The 24,541-nt window shown below is 44.3% G+C and overlaps 2 long non-coding RNA genes across 3 annotated transcripts; one reads left to right on the top strand and one right to left on the bottom strand.

The window, feature by feature from the left end:
- Nucleotides 1-750: 750 nt before the first annotated feature.
- Nucleotides 751-10,411, top strand: LOC107308856. 2 transcript variants are annotated; one of them, XR_004306339.1, is made up of 4 exons: nucleotides 751-797; nucleotides 5,299-6,441; nucleotides 6,840-7,062; nucleotides 7,367-10,411. It is a non-coding gene; the product is annotated as an uncharacterized LOC107308856 (long non-coding RNA). The 2 variants fall into 2 exon arrangements; XR_004306338.1 differs by lacking the exon at nucleotides 751-797 and having other exon boundaries at nucleotides 4,831-6,441.
- Nucleotides 8,126-24,541, bottom strand: LOC107308857. Its single transcript, XR_001552947.2, has 2 exons — nucleotides 24,226-24,541; nucleotides 8,126-10,731 (listed from the first exon to the last, which is right to left on the bottom strand). It is a non-coding gene; the product is annotated as an uncharacterized LOC107308857 (long non-coding RNA).

The following is a 24,541-nucleotide window of genomic DNA, read 5'->3' as shown; positions in this document are numbered from 1 at the left end:
GCAGCCCGGCATGTGAGAAAGCAGCAACCAGCAGTTATCTGCATTCCTCTCATTCCACCAACAAAGTCTCCCCACAGTTCATTTCCTCTAGAAAGGTATTAAGGAATATTAAAAGGATAAGAATCTGCTCATTAAAGATATGTCCAGCAGATCCCTCGCTCACAAAAGGAAAGACTGCAGGGCTTAATTTACCCAATTGTTGATGATTGATTAGCAGGGCTATTTAGAAATGTTTTTGATCCTCCAGTCCCCACATTACAAGCATGGCTAAGGCTGTAGGGCTGGACTGTTCCCAACTAATCTCGGAAGCTGAGGGAACTTGGAACAAGATTTTATTAATACTCCAATCGATAAGCACCAGGGAGCAGAAAAAGAAAAGCATTCTGCCGTATTGCATCAAGGGTGGCAGGTTTTCAGTGGGCTTGGACAGCTTGCTTGGCTGCTGAGCACCTTGCAGAGCTGTGTGCTGGGCATGCACCATTCCTGGCAGCCCATGTTGTTCTAGCAATGTGCTTGGAAGCTGCTGCTGCATGGCTGCTTGCTTCTCTGCAGCTCCATGCCATGGGGGAATGTGGGGCAAGGATAGAGTTGCTTTGAAATGTCAGCAGGTCCCCTCTCCAAGATGTTCTTAATTGAGTCTTTTCATCTTTATCTTTTATCTTTCAGGCTAGATACTAGGAAAAAATTCTTCTCAGAAGGAGAGGTGATGGAGAGGCCCAGGCTGCCCATGGAGCTGGTAAGGTCACCATCCCTGGAGGTGTTCCAGAGCCATGAAGCTGTGTCACTGAGGGGACATGGTCAGTGGGCATGGTGGGGGTGGGTTGGGGTTGGTCTCAGCAGTCTTTCTCAACCTTAGTGTTGAATCAGTGGTGGTATCCAGCTCCCCTCACTTCGCTTGGTCTCCACATCAGTGCTGGTGACAGTTCCCTTTTCAGCCAATGAACAGAAGCAGACACTTGTAAGGTGTGATTTATTTACTCTGTTTTAAAGATGTACACTGGGATGCATTGTGTGGTGGGCTTCCATTGCCCAGATCTGTTTACAGAGAACTAAATTGTTAAAAAATAGCAGTGAGAGTCAACAGAGATGACTGGATAGCTCATGATGGTTGCATATGACCTGCCATTACAATGAGATGACGCCTAACATGAAAGACTATGGCCTTTGTGCTGTTCTCAAATGTCACATTTGGCCTCTTGCTGTTACCTGTAAACTTGATGTCATCTGGGTCTGCTGCCTGCCAGGTGTACATGAATAACTCAGATAGTCTGGGACATTTCAGATGGCATCAGCCATCTGTATTTAGACTTTCCTTATCCTGCCTACTAGCATCTCCCTGCTGGGTTGACATGTTGAACAACAGACAGTCAAAGAAAAAGACATGGAAGCTGTGATGTCTGACAGGGACGTGGTAGCCTTAGAGAAAATTTCAGACAATCATATCAGATCCAAACTACTTATGCTGGTTCTTGTCACTTAGCAAAGATTCAGTGGAAGGCATTAGCACTCCCTTGACTTTCAGTGCTAACATGATTTTGAAGACACAGTGCCTAAGAACAGAACCCAATTGTGGTGGGCAACAAACAGCTCAAATGGATGGAAAGATTGGCTGCACATTTTTTGCTATGTGAAGGAGAAAAATGGCTGCAATTAATCTTTTTGTGTAACTTTCTGCTTGAATCTTCCTCATGGTGAATCCTAACACTGCAGCTGAACTGAGGTATTCAATGGAATATGTTGCTTTCTCCAGTAATTGTCATGGTGGAAGACTGGAATCCTTTGTCCGCAGTCAATCAGTTTAATGACAAGCTTGAAAATTCCATGAATCCTGTGAATCCTTCCCTGTCTCTCCAGAGATTTGCTTGGATATACTGTGCAGTAAAGCATTGATATGGATATATTAAGGCAGTACTCACCCTCCACATCACTCACTGGTTGTGTCCCAGAGGTGTTCACAATCAGGGTCAAAGAGCAAGAAATCTATGGGCATCTTTTCTTTCCCTTAAATATAGCCCTGCAAGCAAGAACACTGTAAGGCGGTTCACAATCCCTGCACTTTGGCATTCCAAAATTAACATCTGACAAAGATCTCAGAGCTGCTCCTCCAAACCTGAAATCCTGTTGGGTCCATGGGTGCCTCAGTTTCCCCTCTGCAATAATGGGACACCAGCACTCATCTGTGCTGCTGGAGCTCTTCTAGTGGTTGCAGATTGTTCTGACAACATGTATGCTCTAACATACCGAGCTGAGGATTATATAACCTAGCTATGCACATAAATTGAAGGATTTATGAGGGGAAGAAGGAAGGTTATGTTTGTGTATTTTTTATTACAGGATATAAACAGGCAAATAAACAGTTTTCCATGTAGTCTGAGCTTTAAGGCAACCCAAATCCTTTCCCACTGTTTTTCAGAGTCCTGAAAGAGACAGGCAAGGGAGCAGATATGCATTTATTTCTCTGCAAAGAAACAAACAAGCACAAAGTAGTTTAAAGTTAGGATGAGGATGAATGCAGCCATTCTCATCTCTTAGGTCTGACAGTGATGCAGTCTCTCTTCATTTCCTGGTTTAGGGTTCACCAGCCTTTAGGTGCCCTAAGCATAAATTTTCCTGAAGGACTGATCATGGCAGGCTTCTTTAATGGGGAGGAATGGAGTATGAGTCATCTGATCTTGTCTCAACTATTGTAGATGGTGAGTCCATCTGTGAGAAGCACTGCAGTAGGGAGATACACAGGCAGTGCATTCACACTTGTGGGCTCAAAATTAGAGGTTCAGATGAGAGGACAGGATTCTGTTTCTTATCAAATGGATCCAGAATTACAGAAGTGGACACCTTGAGCTGCAGATCAAAGGGCTGTAAGCTTCAGCCCATCTAAGTGGTGCTTAATAGCTGTGGCCTCCATCTAAGGTAGTCTGGGATCTTGTTACAGGCAATGGAGGCCCCAGTTCATCATCATTACAAGCTGTCGTTGCATCACTTTAGCCCCAAGCCAATTGTGAGACTCTATCATACCCTGAAACAACTCCAGAAGGAAGTTGGATGTGGATCCATGGATGCATTAAGCTGTTAATGCAGAGTTTGGCTCAGCCTTGATGTTGGAGTAGAATTGTCAGTCATGTTCTTAGGGCATCCCAGCAGCCCGGGAGCATTGATATTCATGAGAGTTCAGCTTTTCTCACTCTTGTCAGGGAAAATTAAGCCTCTTCCCTCCCACCTGGGATTTACCACCTGAACTGGGAAATCCACTACTCTAGAAAAGATACAAAATGAACTGCATAAAACAGCTATGAGTTTTTTCTGGAAAATCTGGGCTTATCAGAAACAAACTTTTAAGCCTGGAGACAAGAAGTAATGTGTTGAAAAGAAACTTCAGTGAGCTACAGGGAAAAGACCTGTCTGCATTTCAGTCGGTCACAAGGTGCAATAACTGACCATACTAATGAATGCAAGTATGTACTCTGGATCAGTTCTCTGAGTTTGGTTAATCAATTACAGGACAGTTTTGCTTGCTATTGCCTTTTCAGCATGCCTCAGAAAGAAGGCTTGGATTTATTTGTGATTTAAAAACTGCATGTTATTATGAAAGGCACGTAGTGTCTGCGGCCCTCCCAAACCAACTTTGTATGGATTCCCACCTTCCTCAGGTTCTTCAAGAAGGGATGACAGGCTGGTAGAATAGTGGACGAATGAGACAGAAGAGAACCAGACTGCCCAGAAGACTAGGGCAAGTTTTCAAGGAACATATCTCACAGGATCTTCAGAGGATCTTCAAAGAACACTCAAAGGACAGGGCTGCTGAGAGGATGTCATGGATACAGGAGCACCCTTTCTGGCAACACTTTGTTATTTAGGTCCCTATATATTTTCCATTTCTGGGCATAGCTAGGTATCCTTCAGCAAGAATTATTTAAGCGGTGGTAGTTTGTTCTCTGCAGCATCTGAATTTTACTCAGAAAGATTAAGAAAAAAACAACACTGGAGGCTGAAAATTGTTGCTTAAGCTTTGACATCTAGTCCAGTAGACTTCCTTTCTCTTCCTGTCCCACTGTGCTTTCATATCCACTCCAGTCTGAGTTTGAGGTTATCTTCGTACAGATGTCACAGAGATGAGTGGCACTCATGGCCTGTTTCCTCTTTCCAAGAGAAGATCCCACGTGGGGTGACACATGGGGGCATGGCCTGCCAACAGACAGCAGCACAAATGATGTCCTGTAGGTACTTCAGCCTGTCTGGATAACTCATAGAACTGTATAGCCATAGAGGTTGGTTGGAAGGGACTTCTGGAGATCACTGGGTCCAACCATATGCTAAAAGCAGATTCCCTGCAATAAGTGGAGCAGGAAAGTGCCCACGTGGGTCTGAATACAGAGGACACTGATGTGGATACAATACTGAGTTACTTCGAGGAAAAAAAACAAACTGGAGGGTTTCCTGGTGTTAATCACACATTTTCCTCGAGCAACTGAAAAGTCTGAGTCAATCCTGATGTTTTGCTAACTTTGTTTTCTGTATCCCATCAGCAAGGCTGGTGTCCCTGATTGTGACCCAGCCCATGCTTGGCAGGTTAGCAGTTACCTGGTAAGTTGGTCCCATCAGAGAAATCCTGCTATTTTTTCTCCTTTGCTATAATTTGTCAGTCACAGAATCACAGAATCATTATGGTTGGAAAAGACCACTATAATCCCAAGTCCAGCCCCAACCCACCCAATCTGTGCCCACTGACTACATCCCTTAGCTCCATGTCTCCTTGTTTCTGGAACACCTCCAGGGATGGTGACTTCACCTCTCCCTGGGCAGCCTGTGGCACTGCATTACCACTCTTCTGGAGAATAATTTTAACTAATATCCAACCTGAACTTCACCTGGCACAACTTAAGGCCATCACCTCTTGTCCTGTTGCTATTCCCTGCGGGAAGAAGCTGACTGCAACTCACTACAATCTCCTTTCAGTAACAATGCAAGAATGACAGTCTACCTTCATGCTGTACCCTCCTCGGGGAGAAATCAATCCTTTAATTAAGCAATTGCTCTGAGGATATTAGGGATACCCATGTTGCTGGGCATGTATTGGAGGAATTTTGGAGGAGTGCTCAGTAGAGGCAACACCTGGAACAAAGAATCAAAAGCAGTGCGAGCAACACACCATAAATGTCCCCCATCCAACTTTGAATTAAACACCCACTCAGCTGAAACGTTTGAATGATGAACATCATCATCTGGGGATGAGGGGGGAGGGAAATCTAGGCGGCTTTATTTTTTCCAGCGTTACAGAAAGTTATTTCCTTCCTCCCGCAGATGTGCAGCTCGGCACTGGAAACAGTTACCCGTCGAGTTCAAGCAGCTGTACTCATGTGTCACCAGGCAATGAAACGCCAGCCCCGAGCTGTCAGCTCCACCATTGAAATTAATGGGCCAGACTGTTTACATTACTGGAAATCATCCCATTTAAATATATATGTTAGGCTGAATACGTAAAGCAACTGTGAATTGGCAGTGTGGAGAGAAGGGGATCGGGTCTGGAAAAGGGAAGTTGGATTGGGACATGACAGGGTGTAAAAGGAGAAAATCCGGGAGATTTCCCTCAGGGGAAAGATATTAATTTGATGAAAGAAGTGTAAGGAAAGACAAAAATTGATCAGATAGCACTGGAATGAGAGAGATAAAGGGGACAATCGTTTTATGTATGGATAAAAGGATGGATGGATATATGAGCTCTGTTCAAGAATAAACTCAGAGTGGGATCATATCAGTGTCCCAAGCACCAGAGGTCACTGGGATCAAATATCTCCAAGGGTCACAGAGCCTTTCAGCAGTAATGGAGAACTTCAAACAGAGGAAAACACACAGACTAGGAATGGAATTTTTTTTTTCTTTGTTAGTATTCAGGAAGAGCATCATTTTTCTGCAGCACTTTCAGAGAGTAAATAATCAAGAACATGCTGCTGGAAGAACTGGGAATGGGCCAGAGAACATGGGTGTGAGGCAGGGAATGTTCAGATGCAGGCATGGTCTGAGGAGAGTGATGAAGGCTTCTCAGTTGGAGATAGAAGAGAGGAGGAGCAGTGAACTGCAGCCTGTCCTGGGACAATGTGGTAGCCCAGATCCCCTATTCTGGGTTTGCTATGATGGGAATTTCTTGCCTCCACCAAAGGATACCTATTAGTTTCTTCTTGGAAAAGAAGAAGCCCATCTTGTTTGGGCTCTCAGCGGAGGGATCACACGCTACAAGACTCTGAAGATCCAGTTGTCATGGCTTTGTAGGAACTCCATGGTGGTGCTGGGCTGGAGGTTATCCGTGGTGACTCACACTGGGATGTTTGGGAACTCCAAGATAACGCTGGGTTGGAGATCCATCTGGGACTGTTCAAACTGCAGAAGAGGAGGCTCAGGGGAGACCTTATTTTTTTCTACAACACCCTGAAAGGAGGTTCTAGTGAGGTGAGTGATCAGCTTCTTCTCCCAGGTAACAGCAGTAAGATGAGAGGGAATGACCTCAAGTTGCACCAGGGGACGTTCAGGTTGCTAGGAAATTAGGAAATATTTCTTCTCTGAAAACGTGGTCAGGCACTGGAATGGGCTGCCCAGGGAGGTGATTGAGTCACCTATGAACCATGTTCAGATATTGCACTGAGGGACACGATTTGGTGGGGAAATATTGGTGGTAGGTGGATGGTTGGACCGGATGATCTTGAAGATCTTTTCCAACCTTGATGATTCTATGATTCTATGATCCTCCATGATGACAGTGGTGTGGGGCTACTTCCAAGGTGACACAGGGTTGGAAATCCTCCAGGCTCACAACTCTGGACATGTGTAAATGCACTTTTGTTTTGCAGAAATTTGTCTCTGCTCCAGAGTGCTGCAAGAAGCAGAACTGCAAAGGGAGGGTGCGATGTGAGCAGATCGCAGCATCCAGTCGTCAAGTATTAATGGGCCAGGAATGCTGCAGCTGTAAAATGTGGAAAGAAAATCATTCTGTTTTGCAGAAGGACCTCGCCGAGGATGACTCCACCAGCACAATCCACCAATCTATCACCTCCCAGAATCCCACATGAGAAGGTGGGATAATTACTATAATTTTAATGTACTCCAAGATGATTTAAATACTCTCGGTAACCTAAAAATATCCTGCTTTTCCGTGAAAGCTCTGATTTTCTGAGGTAATGCTGCCCCAAAGCTGCTGATGGTTCGCATGCCAGCCCTTTCTATTGCCCCACTGGGCTCCATAAACCATGTCACGGCTCTTTCCCTTTGGCCTTGTGGAAAGTCTTTGCCTCCTGCATTTTGCACATCTCTCTTTTGAAAAGAAAAAGAAAACACACATATATATGTGTGTATATATATATATGTATTTTTCTTGTAGCTTGAAGATCAGACAGGGAATTATGAATCCCATAGCTGTACTGGAGCCCCAGAAGGACAGAAGATGAAGAAGAGGACATTAGAGACAGGGTGGGGACCATGGAGCCTGGGCCAGATGAATGCTTCAGTATGCTCGGAAGTGTCAGTGAAGCAAATAGAGTGTTTCTAACAGAGTCCTGAGCATTGAAAAATAGTGCTTAAATTGCCTCCAGAACCAGCGTGAAATCTGAAGATTTGGGAATATCTCTTGTGACTGATTGAGTGACCGACTGATTTGCTGATATCTGTGCTGTACGTGTGCGCTAGTGTTTAATTCAGATGTTCAAACACCATTTCCTTGAGCTGAGTTGGATGCTAGAGGCTCCCAGACTCCAGCTTTTGCTTCTGAAAAGCACTCGTCTGCCCTTAACTGTGTCACTTTGCCAGCCCCGTGGGATGTGCCTCAGATGCACGAGGGCATCTTGGATGGCACCAGGCTCTGTGCGTGGGCTGCTGAATCCCACCCTCTGAGTCAGAAAGATTGTATTCTCAAGGTTTTCTCTACAGTTGCTGGGATCAGAACTTTACCTTCAAAATAAATAACATCCGAAGCCAAGATTCCTGGATGGTCAATTAATTTTGTGGGGGCTGGTTTGGAAAGATTCTGAAACCCAATCCTCTCTGTAAAACTGAGAGTCTTGGCAGCTGTGTCAAGAAGCAAAGTGTATGTTTTCTCTAGAATTATTTCTACCATAATAAGAGAAAATAGCAATAAGAAAGAGCCTCATCTCCTTTTATTTATTTTCAGAGGTCTCCAAGGGTCTCTTGTTTGTCCCTCTTCCTGCTGGAAAGCAGAAGAACACAAGATGAGGTCAAGCCTCATGTTTATTTGCACAAGAACGAAATTATTAGATAACCTCTCCTGACTGTACATGTTAATCCATGGGGTTTCGGTAACATGGATGTTCATCATACCTGTCCTACGGATAACTCATTTAATGAAATGAGGTGAAAGGTGCTAACCCTGCATTAGGAGCTGGGTTGGGTTTTGACCAGTAAAGGGAAGGTTTCTGGTTTGGACATCCACTGTTCTTTGGTCTTGAGCAAAGAATGAGATGCAAATGGCACATTCTGAACTGCCAGGCTTTTCCATTCATTTCTAGGGTCTCCTGCATCAAACTTGCAGGGCAAGCTCACGTAGAAGAAAACAAAGGATTGCACAAACTCCAGCTGATATGAAACTGATGACCTTTGTTCTGCTCCTTGGTTAACCACCATGAAATTATTATTGCAGAGATAAGCATCATAAATTTTGGTGTCTGGCTTTTTTCCTAGATCCTGCTTAGCAGTATTTCTTGGTAGTTTCTTAGTAGATACTTTTTAGCCCTGGCACCATTCCTGGAGTACTGGCAATTAATCCTATTAACATTTATCTTTAAAAATAGTGAGGTATTCAGCCTCCCCAGCTGAACACTGTTGAATACAGGGAGAGCCTGCAATAGAGCAGAGCACACAGATGGCAGGGAGACCACTGATCTCCCAACATTCCTTCTGCTATGGATGTCTAGGACCTTCTCACTTTGTTTCTCTCTCTCTGGTAAATTCATGCCCATCATTTCCAGACTTTGCAGAGGTGAGATAAATGTACCTGTTTTTATGTTTTCATGTTTGTTTTTTTATGTTTTTATGCCTCGCTTCTTATGTTGAGTTGTTGAAGTGATGCTGAGTGAAGCTTTTCCTCCAGCTTCTTCCAGGGAATGCTCCTGCACTGAAGAGATGCTCTGGACCCTCACATTGCTGGATTTATTGCCTAAGAGTAACATGGTATTCTTCTCCATTGAGAACCCAAATCTTTCAGTCCAAATCTGGGAGGAAGAGGGGCAGAAACAAAGGCTAGGACATGGAAAATGGAGAGCAACACAGTGACTGTGAGCTGTGAACCCAGAGGAAGCTCATGGAGTTGAACCCACTGCAGGAGGAAGCACTGCGGACCATGGAGAATGAAGAAGTCAAGGGCAGAAATAGGAGGAGCCTGAGCAGAGAAATGAAGGGTCCTCATCAGGAACTCATAGAGAATAGCAAAGGAAATCAGCATCCTGGGAAATGGCTTCCCTCCAGGAGCCAGCTGCCAAGGAGAGCTCTGCAGAACCAGGAGAACCCTTTGGGTAAAGCATGTATTTTTATTTGGGGTCCATGGTAGCCATGAGCTGCATTTCAATGGAATCTATTGGTCCAACCTTAAAAATGAAACTTGTAAAATACAGAGCACAGAAGCTGGTTATGGCTTAAAGAGAAAGGAAAGTCTTGCTCCTTCCTACTAGATCACTCCACAGATTCATGGGTTCCTCATCCTTTCAGCCTGTTGTCCCCAGCTACCAGAATCTCAAGCAATGGTTTTTGGAAAGTTGCTGGGGATGTATTCATCTCTTTTTGTGATAGACACTGATGACGAATGTCTATCTATTTATTTATTTTTTAACACATTATTTGGTCTTGAAATCTTGGCTGTTTTAGTCCTGGCTGCTTTACTATCAACAGGAAGTCTATGGCAATAGCTCACAAGAGTCAGTCCTTGAGAAGATGCCTTCCAACAGGCATTTTGAGGTTTTAATCCTTTTTGGTGTTCCTCATTATTTCAGTTAATAAATCCAGGGTGGTTGCAGTGATGATTCATGCAGGATGCATCCTGTTTCTTCTCTCCCACATCTTTCTGGCAAAAAGCTGCTATGGATTAGGAACCTTGCCCTTCATTTTTGGAGATTTCTCTCCCACTATAGACTTCAAATGAGAATTGCTGTGGTATTTCACTGTGTGCTATTTCAGAGTGCTGGCTTTTCTGACGCAGTCATCATCTATATGGAAAAGAGGTGTATACATGAATCAGTAGTATAGTTCAGCTGCATCTGCATTAGAAAGGCATAAAAATAAGTGCAACTCGTTCTTATAAACATAACTGCAGTATTTGAAATGTGTTCTTCTAGGATGCGATGCCAAGTCGGCAGTTCAGATATATGCCAAGACACTTTGCAGACAGGAAGTGCAGAATAAACAAGGTCCTACAATTTCACACCACGGCTTCTACGTTTCTATTTGTACCTCTGGTGACTGGAATGTGTCAAGGTTTGGGGGAGTTTCCTGAAAGTTGGCTGATATGTCTTTCATCTGGGCTTCCTTTTTTTTTTTTTTTTTTTGCCTCTAGTTCTAAAAAATTCAGATGTCTTTCAGCCTAGACCCCAGACAAAGGCTTCTTTCCTCCATAAAAGGCAGCAGAACAGTCTGTCCTCTGTCATCTTCACACCAAACTGTTCGTCTATGAGACTTTAGGTTGTTTTTAGGGGTCCTTTGCAGGTGTAGGACCAGTTTTCTGCTCGTGGTCTGTCCAGTCACCTGTTGGGATAGTAGAGTCACTCAACCCAATACCTCTTCTGCTGTGCTATTTGATCAATGAACAAACAAAGCAATAAAAAGCCCACATCCTCAAGGAACAGATGGCCTTAGATGGGAGGTATTTTTCCTTGTTCTTCAGTAACTGAGGGAAAAAATCACATATCCTTACCTTCACACAGCTGAATCCATCACCTGTTGCACCTCAGATGCCAGAAGCTGACATGTAAGCATAGCCGGCATCTCACCCAGAGAGGGGAACGCAAGGGACAAAGCAGGCTCTCATGGTGGTGGGCTTCTGCCTCTGGGCTGTTCTCAGGACTCTGCTTATGAAAGTGGAGAGCAGTAGGAACTAATGGAACATGATTTCAATTTGATTTTTAAAGTAGGTCAAGTAAATCTAACATCTTCTTACCAGTGGTTCTAAAGAGAGCCGGGGGTGCCACTGTAAGTATTTACTGTGTTAGGCAAGAGGAATCTCACCCTTTTATTGCAGAGATCTGAATATATTCTTTACCTCCCTGTGTGGACTTGGTAAAGGGAACAAGACCAAAGTGTATTCCAATAGGCTTAATCAGCATTGTCTCCATCTCCTACTCAACCAGCAACTACTGGAGATGGTAGAAACTTGATTTGGCTTATCACCAAACTATGCTTTAATGGCTGAGCTTTTCCTGGAGTCTTCAGGTTATGAGTCAACAGGAACATCCTTACTCCAGTTTTCAAAGTAGGAGGCGTATGTGTATGTCTGCTCATTGAAAAGAGCACAGAAGATAATAGGTAGAAGAGGAAATGAGCAGCCAAACCTACTCAATATTAACAGCAGTGCCAGGGGCGTGTTCAAGCAAGCTTATCTCCCCCTAAAACTGGCAGGCTGAGTAAAAGCACTTGGTAGAACAGTGACCCCAGGGAGGATGAGATACCTTCTGCATAATTATCCCCAGTCAGGGTTTGGCTCTGCCACCATAGATGTTAATCTTTCACACCCACAGTCAAATGGCTGCATAACAGCCCTTGTGGTGAAACGAGTGAATGGAAGGTAAAGGAATGCAGTGTTCTTGTTTTGCATGGTTCAGGATCAGATGCATCAAGCGTTGGTAGCTCGTATTGCAGCACACAGAGCTGTGCCTTATCGCAAAGGCTATATCCTGTTGGCAGCAAAGCACCCCCAACCTCACAGCAGAAACTCGTATCGAGCAATCTCTGCCCTGAGGATGTTGTAACTATTGAAGGTGAATGAAATAAAAGAAAAAAAGGGGGAAAAAAAAAAAAAAAAAAAAAAGCAATAAAGATATGTTGGGAGAGCTCTAAGCTTTGATTCAGCAAAGACTTTGAGAACATGCTTCATTTAAACGAGCCATAGCACCCACTCCCATTAACAGATCTTAAGCATTTTTAATGAAAATAAGCTGTGATGATATCTCTTATTTAAAAATAATAATAATAATAAAATAGGTCGAACTCCAAAATTATGGAAATAATTACCAGTAATTTACAGCCTAATTGACTGTGGGAGATATTATTGGTTTCTAAAGGATATTCATCAGGTTGTTAAGCACTGGGATCAATAACCACCTTGTGGTAAGACCCGGAGTTGTTGTCAGAGGCAACCACAGCATTTCCTGCAAGTGTTGCTCATCTCATATTTATGAGAGTGTGGTCACGAAAGCCAACTGCAATTCAACCTTGGTTTTGACCTGATGCCGTATCGATTCGTACCCATCAGCTGAACCTGAAATGTCATGCAATGAAAACCCACATAAGAGAAGTAGTATCTTTTTTTTCCAACTTGCTGACTTATAGGACTCTTTGGCAGTCCTGGTTTTAGCACAGGTTTTGGCTTGATGATGTTTCAGTGTCATCGTTGCAAATTTTATTTCTACAGACTCTTGAGACTGCTGGTTTAGGTGTAGGGATCACCTTTCATGTGACCCGTAACCTCGGTTTTCATGCTCAGGCTTAGATGGACTTTAAAATCACAGAAGCATTAAGGTTGGAAAAGACCTCTGAGATCATCTAGCCCAACTGTCCACCTACCACCAATATTGCCCACTAAACTATGTCTCTCAGGGCCACATCTCCGCATTTCTTGGGCAGTGACTCTTCCACTTCCCTGGGCAGTCTTTTCCAGTGCATTGCTGCTTCTGAGAAGATATATTTCCTAATATCCAATCCGAACCACCCCTGGTGCAACTTGAGGCCATTCTCTCTCATCCTATTGAAGACATTGAGCAGAGGCAACTATAGCTATAAAGAAAAGAAAAAAAAAAAAAAAGAATTTATAACCTTACATTTGTGAGAATCATGCTGCAATAAAAAATAAAATAAAACCAGCAACCGTGGCTCTGGTAGCCCTCAGTAGCTCTTTACATTCTGACACGTTGCACCCTTGAACCTGAGGCAGGAGAGTAAAATAGAGGGGAAAGCTGTGTTGACCCAAACCCAGGTTTGATGAAGTAATGCTTGTTTGGAGTGCCATAAATCCAGCAGGAAAGCAGAATCCTGAAAGGCAGGGAAGTGTGGAACAGGTAATCACAGCTGTTGGATGGATTGCCATCACTTTCAAGGCATAAATCAGCACTCAGTGCCCTTCTGGATGGCAGCACCAGCTTCTAAGACTTTCATATGTTCACCCAGATGTGGTCCTTCCTGATCTTGAAGTGGTGACCCAGTGGTGTGGCTGAGCCTGTCTGGCTCCCTGGAGCACACACAATACTGACAACCTGGTGGTGAGCACAAATCCCCCCTCCCTACCAGATGTGCCTCTTGTTTTTTGGGCTATCTGCTGCCTGACGACACACTGAGCTTACACAAAGGTGCCGGGCTTGATGATGCTCATCTTTTCTCCAGCAGAGGATGGAAAGGCCTTGTGTCCTTATGCTCTGTGGTGCTGCTTTGCTTCATCCCTCTCCTAAACCTATTGCTGGTGCTCAGAGTGAGAGTGGCTGCAACAGCCAGAGCTTGACCTGGGATGTGTTTTAGGGTCACCACAGCAACTATGATGGTTGCATTAAAAAATGGCACAGATGTCACTCAGTGCCCAAGGGGCAGGGGTGGAAGGGGAGGTCAGTGATGGATTTGCAGCCCTTTGGAGCTGCAGCATCACGAGGGTGCTTAAAGGGGGGATTTGCACGTGAGTGTGTGTGCAAGGAGGAATTTCCTGCAGTGAATGAGAGACACTATAAGCTCTGACTGAACAGCTGAAACTGGTCCTGAAAAGCAAGGTGCTTCATCTCTTAGCAGACAAACTTGCTGTAATTATACATGTGGAACAAGCAGGGGAGCAAGAACTGATAAGAGAGATGCAACAGCCCAGACAAAATTAGCTTAATTTCTCCTATGCCCTTAATTATCTTAGTGGATGAAAGGCTTGATGGGTATGCAGTGCCTGGGGAGGTGAGACAGGAGGGAAGGCAGCCCAGCATGCAAGGCTCTCCCAGCTGCTGGCTCCCAGACTCGCAGTCCTGGCATTCCTGGGCATGGCACTGCTGGGTGCAGACAACACTTGCTGTGTCCCTGCCTCAGGGTCTTTATCAAAGAACCATAAAAGTTGCTAAAGACCACTGAGATCCCCAACCATGTCCACTGACCATATCCTCAGTGCCACATCTCCATGGTTCTGGAACATCTTCAGTGATGATGACTTCACCACCTCCCTGGGCAGCCTGTGCTGCTGCATCACCACTCTTTATAAGAAGACATTGCTCCAAATATTCAACCTGAACCTCTCCTGGCACTACCCATCACCTGCCATCCTATCACTGTAACCAGGGAGCAGAGACCAACCCCCACCTCATCACAACCTCCTCTCAGGGGGTTGGAGAAAGCAATATGGTGTTCTCTGAGATGCTGTCATTACGTGGTGCCAATAAATGGTGCTGGGAGGTAGATCTATATTTGTGGTGTGGCTCTTGTTTGTGTCCCTGTGGGACAGTTGTTCATATCCACTGGGCTGGGTGGAAGGACAAGAGTTGCGTCGTAATCATATGTAGTACTCATAGAGGTATGTCCTAAATGACCTGTTGGGATGCTGAAATTAGGTGAAATTAATCCTGCCAGGATCATACTGAAGTCTTTACCAGTGGAGGTGCATTCTGAGGTTCCTATCTATGAGGGCTGCTCCAAAAGTAATGCCTTCTATTTTATTATGTTGGCCTATGAGAGGCCAACATAACAGAGGAGGATGCTGGTGAGATGTCAGTAGAGGCTGAACCTTACCAACAACATCCCATTAAATTTTGTTGCTCTACCCAACTGTGTTATTGTGCCCTTAGTTTCTGCTGTCATTTTCATGGAAATAAATCGGAGGCACAACTTTTGGAGTAACCCATATATATCCCTCCAGCCCAGCATGCAGACTCGGCTCTCCAAGAGATCCATGACCAACAACCACCCTGCCATCTATTTGGTGTGTTCTTTTACATCCTCCCAAACCAGAGGTGAATGCTTTGCCCACCCAATATGCCTCTGTCCTGCAGATGGGTCATTTCACAGCACTTTTAGCTCCAGCTGCTTTGCCAGAGCCTGGTCCTGCTATGTGGGGAGCAGCATTACCCAGACATCCAGCAAGGAATTGCAGGTGGTTTTCTCCAGGACCACCCAGGAAATAAATGGTGATACAAGAACAGGGTTTGGGTTCCTTTCTCCCTCTCCCAGCCCCAGGCTTCAACCATGAAACCAAACACAGCTGCAAACCACACAGTCTCATGTCAAAATAATCTAAAGAAATTAAGTGATGTTAAAATTGTAATCCTTCAGCCTTTCCTCAGGCTGGACTCCAGTTAAAATCAAATACACACAGACTACTACAGTAGTTCTCTTTCTTTTACCCACAGAACAAGCAATTATCCTAAATCTACGGCATTCTCAGGAAGAGGGCAGTATATATAATATGTTCCTTATGAATTTCTGGGCTGGCTCTGTGATTTTCCTTTTGGAAATTCTGAGACACCAAATGAAAGGGAAATTTTTTCACCATATCTGTGAGAAGACGGTGTGAGTTTCAATATTCGAAGTAGAAGTCTAAGAATGAAAGCATCCATGATTGGGTTGGTACAGCTTTATCTCTGAATGTCTGTCCTGATTCTTTCTATGAGTATGCCCATAAAAGCTTTACTGACAGGGGAATATACGTATTTAAATAAAAATGCACAAAAATATTGTGTCCTGAAGGTGACAACCTCTTGAATGGCTTAACTTTGTTTATTGCAACAGCTTTAAGACCTGGGAGCAATAAATGTGCAAAATAACTGTGTTCATAGGATATAATAGGACATGGTTTGCCCAGAGAGGCTGTGGGTGCTCCATCCCTGGAGGTGTTCAGGGCCAGGTTGGATGGGCCCTGGGCAGCCTGGTCTAGTACTGGATATGGAGGTTGGTGACCCTGCCTGCAGCAGGGGGGTTGGAGCTTGGTGATCCTTGAGGTCCCTTCCAACCCAAGCCATTCTATGATTCTATGATTCTATGACATCCACCAACTACATCATGATTTGCTGTTGGGAAAAGTAACGGCCTTAAGGAGCAGCTCTGCTGACAACCAGGGTGCTTTGGCTTCCTCCACTCTGTGCTGTGAGCAAAGGATCAGACCTAGCTGCAGAGCGTGGGGGAGCTTTTGGATTTGTGGTGATGTTTTAAAATACGTGCTTTATTGTACTGCAGCAGAACAGCCTATGAAAGGCACTGGGTGGAAAGAATAATTTTAATAATGGAGAAAAAAAGACTGGAGTTGGAGTCAACAAAAAGACAGGCTGCACTGGGTCTGCCAAGGGAAAAGGACTCTGTTCAGCCTTATTCTTCTCTCTCATAACTGACATAAAGGGAGAGTTGCTCAGGTGAAGTGAATGAGGTTACAGTGCTACTAAATCATTATAAGAAAGTATCAGGCTTGATATTTCATTCCTCCCAGCCTCAAAAACCACTGCTTCCCATGGGCTAGATTGTGCCTATGTAAGCCTTTCCTTCCAGGCTTTTTGTAGTGATTTATGCTCCCTTGCAGTGCGTTATTTAGCCATAAGTTATCCCTTTGTGCTATAGGAGCTCCAGGCAGGGTGCATCCCCTGGTCAATGAGACAAATCATAGAATCATCGAATCATTTGAGTTGTGAGGGGTACTGAAAAGCCATCTGGTCCAACCCCCCTGCAATGAACAGGGAACCCACAGCTCCATCAGGTGCCCAGAGCCCCATCCAGCCTGACCTTGAGTGTCACTGGGGACAGGGCACCCATCACTTCTCTGGGCAGCCTGTGCAGGTGCTTCATTACCCTTGTAGTAAACATCTTCTTCCTGATGTACCATCCTTCAGCACCTGATGGAGCTGTAGGTGTCCCTGTTCATTGCAGGGAATTTGGACCAGATAGACTTTAATGATGCAGGTGATTCTGTGATTCTATCATCCTTCATTGTTACGCTTGCTCACCAACCAGTCTCCAAACCAAATCTTGATCCTTCAGCATCCAAAAGCTGAGAGCAGCATAGCTGAGAGTCATGCAGTGATTTGGGTTGGAAGGTGTCCCTAGAGGTCACCTTGTCCAATCCTCTGCTCAGGGCAGGGCTATAGCAGGGGACAGCTCTGAAGTCACGCTGCATTGCTCAGGGCTGTGAAACTGCTCAACCATTGAAGAAGGTGACTCTGATTCCCACACTTCATTATTCTTTTCTTGAAATCATAGGAGGATTAAAAATATATCTTATCTTTTTAATTAAGGATCAGTTTAGCTTCAGATTGCAGCATAATTTAATTTATTCAAAACGTTCCTAGAGTTAATTGACACCAACTCACATACAATGGTGCTTTTTGTCTCGGTGCACTTCCCAGTCTGCAGCACACTGCGGTTTGTGCTCTGCATGGTACATGAAAGAGATCAGCCATGCCCTGGGGTGGCTCCTTGCACCCTGAAGTCACACTGACTTCAAAGGAATTGGATGGGTTGGTGCAAGCTGAGGCGCTTCACAAAATGACACCTATTCAAGACAGAGGGAAGGGAAGAATATACACAGACGTGGCCAATCCCGGGTCCTTCTTACAGCAAAGGAACTAGAGCTGAGGGATTGACACCAAGGGATCGAGAGTCTGGAGAAGAGTGTAAGAGGGCAAAAAATGGCATTGAGTGCCAGCCCCCTTCTCACAAACTGACAGAAGTGCAGGTGTTGTAGGTCCTTTCCAGCCTTGTGATTCTGTATGATTCTATGATAAGAAGGCATCATCATGTGTCAGAAGCAGTGCAAGCTGAAGATGCAAAGCTGTTGAGGGCTCTTATTGCATGTACAGATGTGTGAGCCTGAGCCCTGTGCTGAGGTCAGTTGTCAACAGCTACCTTATCATACAGGCTGCAGAGTTAAATCCATCAGCACTGGGGGCAAGCAGGTCACTCCCTTTCATATCACTATAAAAAAATCCACTGTTTTCAGCCACCATGGCTCAGCATGGCATTTCGTACAACAGAAATCAATGCAACTCAAACAATTCTATCATTCTGTGATTCTGTAAGTACTTGTGAATGAGTGGCCCACTTTAATTCATTAGTATCATTAAGTATTTAATTAAGAAAGTGAAGAATTAATCACACATGTTCATCCTATAGTAGTCACGATAATGTTGTTGCTAATGAAAAATAATTAACAGTGGGCTGTAGTTTGAGAGATAGTGGAAGTGGTGGCATCATTGTGATTACAGACATGCTTATGAAGAAAGCTTAGGAGTAGGAGAAAGCATCCATGGTGTTTATCTTCATGGACTGTAGATTCTGTTCCACTGCCTGGGGCAGGCTCCCTTTGCCCTACTCTTGCTATGCCTACACACACCGTAGAGGGTATATAAACTTGAAACAAAAATGGGAAACCACTGTTGTGCAGCTTCTCTTGGGCACTGCAAGAACTTAAAAAAAGAGACCGGTTCCTTCCCCCCAAAAGAATGGAGAAACCTCTGCCAGAGACTTCTATTTTGTTGTTTATCACCTGCCATTAATCATTACTCTATATGTCTGTTACTGCTGGCAGCTCCTGTCTGAGTTGGGGTCGATGAGAACTGCAGTATCACAAATAAAAGTAAGGCAGTGGTGGCTGCCCAGCGGAGATGATGATGGCAGCGTTATCACAACCTATTTCCACGCCAGACTCCTTGTGAGGTGTGGGATGAAATGAGAGCTCTCTACACACTCAGGAACAATCCAGAAAGTGTTTGGAAAATTCAAGGGGAAAAACTGGTCTGACTTTTGGCTTTTGCAAGGAAGGAAACTCACAGGAAATATTTTCCTGGCCGTGGGAGTAGCTGATGCTATGGGTAACACGTTCTCCGTACATACGTTCCTGTCTCACTTTGCATTCTCAGGAATGCAAGTTTAGCAGGAAAAGGCAGCTGGGAATCTGCAACAAAAAATCTTGCCCACTCTTCAAAGAGCATCTCTGATCATTTTGACGTGCACATTTAGCTTTGAGAAGCTGCTGCTGACATGAAGGCCTGAACAGAAGGGCAGTATGGGACTGGGGAAGAAGTACTAGGGCACCGGGAGGGTAAAAATCCAAGGTGCCAAGGGGAGTCTTTCCTGGTAGTTTCTGGTGTTTCACTTGAGTAGTTCTCTGTGACAGAAATCCCTGCCATCCATCCCTCCATTCATCTAACCTTCCCTCCCTCTCACCATCCATCCATCCATCCATCCATCCATCCATCCATCCATCCATCCATCCATCCATCCATCCATCCTTCCTTCCTTCCATCCATCCATCCATCCATCCATCCATCCATCCATCCATCCATCCATCCATCCATCCATCCATCCTTACATCCATCCATCCATCCATCCATCCATCCATCCATCCATCCATCCATCCATCCTTACATCCATACATCCATACATCCATCCATACATCCATACATCCATTCATCCATCCTTGCCATCCATCCATCCATCCATCCATCCATCCATCCATCCATCCATCCTTCCATTCATCCCTCCATCCATCATCTGTAGCACCATGCAAAGCCACACCAGGGAATGTCAAGGTTCACAGTGACTCGTGCTCTTCAGCACACTGTCTTTGATTCTTCTGAGGTTCCTTTGCTATTCCATTACTCAGTGGCCAAGTCCAATGCTGGGTGCAGGAATAGGTAGAGGCTGGAGAGAAGACACAGCTAAATGTTATCATAAAGCACTGGCAAGAATACTTCCTTGCCCCGACACCGGTGCTCTGTGATAGAGTGACAGTAATGGTGGACGAAGTGAAGGCAACTGCTTGACCTTTCATGTTTACCATTGAGATGAATGTGGGCATGGCAGCTGTATCCCAACACAACTCCCATTTTGTGACTAAGCAAGCAGGGGGAAGCCGTTCTGATGGGGGCAAAATGTTCAGGGATCAAAGGCTTTGATTCCACTTGTGTCAGGAGATTTGCCCTAAGAGCAGATTTGCTTTGACATTGTTAAACATAGCTCAGGAAAGGATAAAAAAAAAATGATGGAATATCCTCAGTCCTGGTAATGCTGAGCACATACACATAAATACATGTTTTTAAAATTAATAGAAAAGGAAGATCCATTATGACATCAAGGATCTTGGGGAAAAAAAAAAGCGTGCCATCTTTTTCTTTTCTTTTGCATGAACATTCCCATTTGTGCACTAGTGCTAAAATAGCTGCTGGAGGATGAGGGCTTTCAAAACTTAATTGATTAGAGGAAAATCCCACCTCCTTAATAGTTATTCGGGCTCATTTCATATTTTACAGCTATTACGTGGTTATAAAGGAGCTGATAGAAATGCCCCTGGATTGCAGATGGGAAAACTATTTCTCATGAAAAGATCAAAGTCCCAGTTTCCATATTTGAGCACCTCCACCAATAAATCACATGCCGGGATACTGAATTTCAGCGTCAGCTTTCTGCTTTCAGACCAATCAGACTCTACAGCTATTCAAAAGCAGAAAGTTTAATATTAGCAAGAACAGAAAATCCTTAAATACCTGGTACATGTAAAAATATTGTTGATTAATATGCTGTTCAGCTCTATTATTTAGCAAGCCTTTGTCTATAAGGAGATCGGCTGCAGATGGTCACTCTTCGAAGCATTTCATTGTGAAATAGTAGCTTTTTCCTCTGAAAAGTTACACTCTCATGGTGATGATCCATCATTGCTCATAGGGATGGTGTGGTCAATAATGCCTTATTTACTGCTGCTCTGACCAACAAGAAGCTTTCCAAATGGGCAAAAATCCATGTACCTCTAGAGAAAGTGAGAGACCTTCATGTCTGCGGAGAACTCAGCTGGTACTCCAGAAGTCTGAAACCACTTTTTACAGACCTGAGCACAGAATAAATACAGCCAGGAGACTCCTGAGCTGGCAAAGGACCAGTAAAGCACCAGCTAAAGTCAGTGAAAACAAAATGAGAGTGACTTTCTCTGGAAGGAGAAAAGGAGTTTTCTTTCTCCCCAAGGTTCCTAAAGAGAGAGCTGCTTTAGTTCAGCACTGGGGTGAAATTTGTATAGCTTTGCCCTACCATTGCCCATGATTCTGTCTGGAGTTTGACACTACTGGTGGTGATGAGAAGCCTGTGGTTGTATTTAATATCCCAGGTGGTGGAGTGGGACTGAGGACTGTCCCTTGGTTTGAGACTGTTCAAGGTCAGCAAAAACACTGAGGGAAGTTAATTTCTGAGCATAGAGACAAAAGGGCTTCATCTTACTCCAGGTAACCAGTGGAGTACCATGCACTGTCTGGTACAGCTGCTAAGGCCTGGAGCATTTTGGTGTAAGACGTGTCCATCTGGGTGGAACACTTGGGCCATGAAGGCATATGAAGAGCTCAAATACAGAAGCTAACATCTCCATCAATTTCCAGAAGATCTGCTCAGCCTTTATGTTTGCCTGCCAGCTGTAAAGTGTTCTCTTCCCTTCTCCATCTCATTCTCCTACTCATAATTATTTCATCAAATCAACTTATTCTCTCTTTTTTCTCCCTCAAGTTTCAAGCTGCCCAACTCCATTCTGCAATAAATATGTATAAAACCACAGCTGCTTCTGCATCCCTCATGCCTGGATGCCTGTTTTTATTGCCTGCTTTCTATTAGACATATATACGTATATATGAAATACATATATATTTTATGTGCCTTTCTTTCCCTCCCATTTCTATTTCCTTTCTACTGCATTGTTCTTGCTCCCTCTCTCCCTTTTCCTCTGGCCTCACTACAGCCATTTGTCACCCTCTGGACATTATTTTTCTTTTATCAAGATGTTTTGTCCAGGAATGTTTTCCACCAACGCAAATCCATTAACGTCCAGAGTTCAGCTGACAGCCTGGGCTCCAGGACCATTGCCTTGTGACATGGAGCGCTTTCAAGATGCTGGAATTGGTTGGTAAAATAACCCAGTCACATGCGTAAGAGAGAAAAGAAATGTAATTAAAAAAGGTAATAAATTTTAAAGCTGTGCTTGTGTCTCTCTGTCTCTGTTGTTTTTTTCCTTCCTCTTACATGGTAATCTGTTAAATGGTTGTGAGATTCTGTCTGTCCCTTAACCGGAGGTCTTTCTGATCCAGATTTCTCACATCCACCTTGAAGGATGCAACCCTTTGCAGTTCATGAGAATTGACCAGGCTTTGTACATGCTATCAACACAGATTAAGGCCTTTGAAATCATAGAATTACAGAATCAAATAATCATTAAGGTTGGAAAAGACCACTAAGATCATCTAGTCCAACCATCAGTCTTGGTTTAAGTGCTCAACTGGTACCTGAATTATCTGCATTTAAATTAGCAGGCTTACGTTTGAGGATTCTTTAGTCTTCACTGTTAATTGGATCTTGCTAATGATGAGAGCATCATTAAACTGACGTAATCCCTGTCATCCTGTTAGGGAATGATTTACAGAATTGGGAAGGGAAGCCAGCAGTGAGGCTGCGTGGCTCCAGATGCTGCTGATGGCTCTGGAGATGCTCAGCTCTCGGCCATGGTTTGGTGCCAGCTCAGCCTGTGGCTGTGTCACAAAAATAATTGCAGTGGTTAAAGCAGAGCTGGAAGAAGACACACACAGAATTAAAGAATAATAGTATCATTAAGGTTGGAAAAGATCTCTAAGATCATCCAATCCAGTCATCCACCGATAAACAATATTGGCCACTGACCATATCACTCAGTGCCACATCTCCATGGTTCCTGAACACCTCCAGGGCTGGTGACTCCACCACTTCCCCAGACAGCCTGTGCTGCTGCATTACCACTCTTTCTGAGAATAAATTTTTCCTAATATCCACCTCAAACCTCCCCTGATGCAACTTCAAGTCATTCCCTCTCATTCTACTGCTAATTACCCTCCTTTCTGTGCAGATGATGAAAGGTCAGCATCAGCAAACTGATGGACAAACCCACCTCGGGGTGTGGGATGCATCATGGGGTTTTCAGAAGTGTCTGAACTGTATAAAGGACCCACAGTGGTGGAATAGGACATGGGAAGAATTCATTAACTCACTGGTGGAGGAGAAACCTGAGTCATGGGTTTCACTTATTTTTGGGTGAGTAAAAAAAAAACAGGGGCAGGAATTTACATGAAGGGGTGACCAAAACCCATTAGAAATGGGCAGAACCTGCTCCAGATTCATTAGAGGGTAAATGTTTGAGTCTGAAGAAGGATGGTACCTGATGACCTAGTAAAACCTATAGAACAGAATGGGCTAGATATGTAATTATTACTTTCCACAGAAATTTATGTGGTTGATTTGGGTTCCATGGACCATTTAGACCCAAACTATCACATTACAGATACTTCTTCTTCCATAAGGTGAGGCACATCCCTCTCCTTAGAATCAAAGAATCACCAAGGTTGGAAAAGACCTCCAAGGTCATCCAGTCCAACCATTCAGTCCAGTCCTTCTGCCACAGAAGACTGAATGAAAAGCAGTGATGATATTCCTGAACTTGACCTAACAGAATAAAGAACCAAAGCATTTTAGCAACAACTTCCCCTTGGCCTAAGGAGGTTTAAGACACAGTGGGGACAGGCAGTAAAATACCCCCAAAACTGGGGATAAACCATGACCACCTTGGAGAACTCGTAACCAATATCAAGTGGTAAAGCTCGGAGATTTTAGGGATCACAACCTTAGTACAGCCCAAAGGAGAAGCCATGCAAGCCTGCAGGTATGTCATTCCCTCTCAGACCTCCTGGGGACCTGGAGATGTCCCCCTGAACAGGGACAATGGGGGAAGCTGGGGACAGGAAAGCAGAAGGTGGAGGAAGGAGTATCCAGGACACCTCCAAGCACTGCATATTTGGGATGGTTGGATAAGGTCTTTAGTTGTGCAGGCTCTGGAGTCTGAGTGTAATTCCCTATATCCCAACACAGATGTTGAAAATAGAGCGGATGAATCATGCTCTAAAAGCGCCTGTTTCTGCTGACTACAAAGGGAGCCTAGGGTGACCAGCTCAGCTGGAAATGTCTGCGTTGTGGATATATGAAATCAGGTGAGAGAAATCCCACATCTCCCACTGCTTTGTCTCAGTTTCTTACCTGGAAGAGTCACTTTTCAAGATAAAGGGCTGTCCCAGGCTCCAAGGCTTCTTAATTATGTACTGAGCTGCTCAAATAAATGACAGCAGTTGGCTATGTAGAAATTCCTGCAGACTTCTTTGCAAAGTTGGAGTCAGTTTTGAGGTAAGACTTCTGATTCAGTGCAGTGCACAAGAATTCATCAGAATTTTAAGGTTTTTAGTGCAGCCAATGGGAAAACAAGTGCTGCAATCAGCCCTCTCTCCCTCCTCATCTTGTTTACTCTGAGATTAAACTCAGTTATATCCCACCAACAGCATGCTCGTCCCACAGGTTC

The sequence above is a fragment of the Coturnix japonica genome, chromosome 2 (assembly GCF_001577835.2).
Source record: "Coturnix japonica isolate 7356 chromosome 2, Coturnix japonica 2.1, whole genome shotgun sequence".
NCBI lineage: Eukaryota > Metazoa > Chordata > Aves > Galliformes > Phasianidae > Coturnix > Coturnix japonica.
Note: the sequence above shows the minus strand (reverse complement) of the source record. Positions and strands in the feature narration are given on the sequence as shown.